The following is a 5,123-nucleotide window of genomic DNA, read 5'->3' as shown; positions in this document are numbered from 1 at the left end:
AATGGTGAGAAGGGGCTGAAACAATTTCATTAAAAAAATCAGTTGAAAGACCTTTAGGATGTTCAATGTAAGGAACAAAATGATTCTTTGGTGTGTGGATATCTACAAATGATAGCTATTTCCAGGTATTTAATAGAATGGCTGGTGGAAATTGGATTATTAGATTTTAAAACTCAGAATACCAAATTAGGCCAACAATATCTTGAATGAATTGAGTTCAAAAATAATAAAAAGGAGGCCAAACTACATTTGGAGAATTATACCATGCTTTTATTTTTAGAAGATGCTGTTTATTACACTAACCCACCTCATTTGAAGAGAAGATTTGGGGAACTTCAGTATGAACAAGAATCTTTTCTTTAGTCAAGAGATTTTGCTGGAGATCTTCCTAAATGCATTTCACTATTTACCTTTTTTTGTCCTGTTGTGACTATTATTATTGTATTTTTGTTTTTACAACAGCAAAAAATGGACAACCTACAAACAAAAAATACATTTATTGTAAACATTAATTTGGATTAAAATAGATTTTACCAGATATGAAATAAAGTAAATTCAAAGGAAGTAAATTTTAAATGAAACCCCCAAATTTAATGTAGCATAAATTTTACCTAGTTCCCTGATGAGTTTATTTTCCAAAGAAACATGTAGTTATAGTCAATGCTGTGGATAGAGACAGGAATTGACATGATTTATTTAAATTCATAAGTAAGGGAAAATTTTCAAATAACCATGAATACTCTTCCTATTAAAATATCTATATGTAAAGGATAGATGCCATATTGCCAGTAAGAGTTAGTAAATGTAAATAATGGCCAAGTAGACAGATGGTATAACAATTTAAACAAACAGTGAGTAATACATGAAAATGTTGGCAGATGTTAATGACATACCTGTTACTAACACTGTTAAACACAGTGTGAAAGAATCCTGCAGAAATTTTGAATAATTTCCAAGCATAGCACTGCATATAACTGAAGTGACATGATATAGATGGATAGCTAACAGCAAGAATAATGGAATTATAGTCAGAAGATCAAATCTTAGTGTGGGTGCCATTTTCATGATCAATAAAACAGTTAAATTTTCTGTGAAATTTTCCTACAGGTGCAAAAAGATAGGCTTTTGGTACATCAAAAAGAGCCTTCAGTATTCCAATCTTTGCTTTACTATTAACTTGGCAACTAGGTGGCAGAGTGAGACTTTGGACAAAGAAAGCCTCAGTTCAAATCCTGCTTCAAATGCTTAGTAATTGTGTGACCTCAAATTAATCACTAAATAGCTCTAAGAATAAGTTTCCTCTTTTGTATAATGGGAAAAATACTAACACCTACTTTCTCTTTCTCCACTGATTTTTGTCTCTGTCTGACTTTGTCCCTTTTCCCCTCCCTTTCACTTTATCTCTCATTCTGACCCACTCTACCTCTGGCTCTATTTTCCTATTTCTTTCCCTCTCTCCTCTATGTTTTTCCTTCCTTAGTTTTTACTCTTTTATTTTCTTTTAATTTCCTAATTGAAATTGAGGAGGTTTTTCTGATGCAATTAACACAACAAAAGTAAGAGGAGGGGGATCTTCTCTCCTTTCTAGGTAATTCTCTCTGGGATCTCTCCCATGTGATTAATAGAACATAAGAATGGACTGAATAAAATGTACATAAAGCTTTTCTCAATACACAAGAGTATTATTTAATGACCCATCAAAGAAAAAAGCACTTGCATTTTCACTTTTCAGAAGAAAAAAAATCTTAGTTCAATATAGACATCTACTAAAAATAACTTCTATAAAATCAAAATTACATTTCTTGGTACTAGCCATAAAAAGGGAGAAATGAATATCTACAAATAGAATAAAACTGAATAAAATATCTCAAATTTTAAAAGCAATTTTAAACTATTAAAGCTTGAATATTGGGCATCTTTCAGGCCCGAGGGTCAGTTCATGATATAAAGGGAAAGTAAGCAATATCCCCAGGAAAAAAAGACATGGATAACAGAATGTAATTAAGATTTGCACAGAATCTATGGGCATTTGATCATTGTAACCAGAATAGTTGGAGGAAATACTTACATCAATGAAGTTTTATGTATTAGATTGCCTAAGAAATGTGTGGAAGGAGATCCTGCTTAGAATCAATTTCTACTAAAGATTGCTTCTGAATTATAATTCCTTTATTTACCTGTTTTCACATTTCTAATATTTTCACACTGGATCAATTTCATCAAAAGTTAGAGAATTGTGATGACTTCTAAGTCAGATCAATAATCACACAAAAAGTTTTGACTTATCTAGATATGAATATATGAAAAATATATGAATTTTTACTGTGTATACAATGTATAACATTGAAAAAACATTTCTAGACTATATCTGTGTATATACCCACACGTATATATCTGTATCAGGGGTAGGGAATCTTCAGCTCTTGGGCCATATAAAGCCTGCATTAAGAATTAGCTATATTATTTGCTAAGAAAATCACAGATGATAATGAGCTAAAACCTTGTTCTATATAGAAAACTACACGTAAAATGCATATACATGTGACTACTTATACACACATATAATAAATAAATATATATATATGTATATATATATATATACATATATATATATATATACATATATATATATATATATATATATATATATATATATATATATATATATATATATATATATATATATATATATGTATACACACACACACACATACAGATACAGGAGACTATTAAAGGTTAAAACTGTACTACTAGAACATCCTGTATACATTTGTATATATGTATGTATGTATTTTATAAGGACTGATAATAAAAATAAGTGAAGCTCAAAATTGAACAGGAGAGGAAAAAGACCTGGATCTTTGTCTATAATCATTCCCACATTCCCAAGTCTTAAAAACCAAACAAAGAAATTAAAAAAAAAACCTTCCCTTGATCTTACTCTTTTCTAAATCATTATTCTATACTACTTTTATTGTGAGATACATTTCTTTAAAGTAACTATTTATATACTTTGATTCTCCTTTCTCATTTCTCACATTTTAATCTTTACATCCTAGCTTTTGTGGCTACTATTTGCCTAGTCAATAGCCATATCCTTTTCCTCATTCTCCATCTTTTATATCTCTGAAGAATTAGATAATGTTGATGAGCTCCTTCAAGATGTTTTCTCCTATCTGAATTTTATGACACTACTATTTTTTTTTTCCTACTACTTGCTGATAACTCCTTTTTAGGCTCTATGTTGCATCAACAGCAATATTTCCTCTCTTTATACTTGGATGGACATCTAGGGTTCAGATTTTTCTCCCTGCCTTATCTCTATCTCTGTGCTGTCTCTTCTATCTTGCTCTATCCTCTCAGTCTCCTTTTTCTCTCCACTTTCTCCCACCTCACTTATTCAACTATTATCTTTGTTCAGATAATGCCTAAATCTCTATAATCAGGTCTTTTAGACCAGCTTTCCAGCTGCCTACTCTTTATTAGCCCTCTAAGTTTTTGCTCTTTTACTTTCTCTAAATTGACTAATTGAATCTGAGGTTTATCTGAGGCAATTAACATAACAGCAAAAAAAAAAAATTGGGGGGAGTACCACCATTCTTTTGATGATTTAGCTTTATACCCTAGAAGACTCTTTAATTTCCTATATGTATCTTCCTAATTTCCAATTCCAATTTCTCAGCATCTCTCTCTCTCTCTCTCTCTCTCTCTCTCTCTCTCTCTCTCTCTCTCTCTCTCTCTCTCTCTCTCTCTCTCTCTCTCTCCTCTCTTTCTCTTTCTCTCTTTCATTCTTACTCTTTCTTTCTTCCCCTCTCTCGATCTTCCTCTCATTTTCTCTGTAGTTCAGATCTTCACCACTTCTTATGTCCTAATAATTAGTCTTCCTTCCTTTCTCTATCCAAGTCATTGATAATGCTAAATGGAACACTGATCTTGTCAGATAACTGGTATTAGATTCCCTGCTCTGCTACTCATTATCTGTGTGAACTTGAGCAAATCATTTAACTTCCTAAGACCTTAGTTTATTTATCTCTAAAACAAAGAAGTTGGATTAGATGGCACCTTAGGGTATCTTCCAACTCTAGATCCCTCTCCTATCCTATAATCCTTGGTAAGGACAATTTGGTGGCTTCTTATTGCTCCTAAGACAAAATAAAAATCTTCTTTGTCATGTCAATTCCATAATAATTTCATTTTAGACTTTGTTTTCCAAAGTGATGACCTATTAATTTCCCTTACATACACTACAATTCACACAACCTGCCTTAATTGCTGTTCCTAATAAATGACATTTCATTTCCCATCTTTAGACCTTTGCATAGACTTACTCCATCTCTTAAACACTTTCCTTCTTAACTCTACTTCTTAGACTCCTCAGGACCCTTTGAGGCTCAGTTTAAGTATGACTTCCTATAAGATACTTTTCCCAATCACATTTGTTTTTAGTACCCCAAATCACTCCATTTTCATTTTGTAAATATCTATAATTATAGCATTGATTCTCTTAGCATGCTCTCTTCCCTCCTTTCGGCCCCCTGCCTCTACAAACAATGACCCTACATTGTATATAGGAATGTTTATTGAATTCTATTTTAATATAACCAGAGTAGAAATAATCCATATACATACATATGTATAAAATATGCACATATTACTATTTACATATATGAATATATCTACACCCATATATTTCTATAAGAGCTCAAATGATCACTTCCTCTGTATTGTAAACGAGGACATTGGATAAGATAAAATGTAAGCAACATCCCCTTCTAAATTCCCATTTTAAATTCTATAATCATATAATAATAAATTCTTATCATAAATGGCCAGAACATCCATAATATCATTTCAGAATCCTTTCCTCTTTATTTAAATAAGGTAACATGAAATGCCAGGAGATGCCTATATACAGCTTTTGACACTATATATATATATATATTATTTTTTTTTTTTCCTAAATGATTCAATCTCTACCTTTTTGGAAGATATATCATCAAATTCCTTTATTTTTAGGAAATGGAGGCCCAGTGATATTACTTGCTGAAGTTCAAAGAGGATATTAAATAGTAAAGTTGTGATTATAAGAGAAAAAAATTCAATGCTCTTTTAATGTCACATCT

The sequence above is a fragment of the Sminthopsis crassicaudata genome, chromosome 2 (genome assembly GCF_048593235.1).
Source record: "Sminthopsis crassicaudata isolate SCR6 chromosome 2, ASM4859323v1, whole genome shotgun sequence".
Taxonomy (NCBI): Eukaryota; Metazoa; Chordata; class Mammalia; order Dasyuromorphia; family Dasyuridae; genus Sminthopsis; species Sminthopsis crassicaudata.
This window is presented reverse-complemented; position numbering follows the sequence as displayed.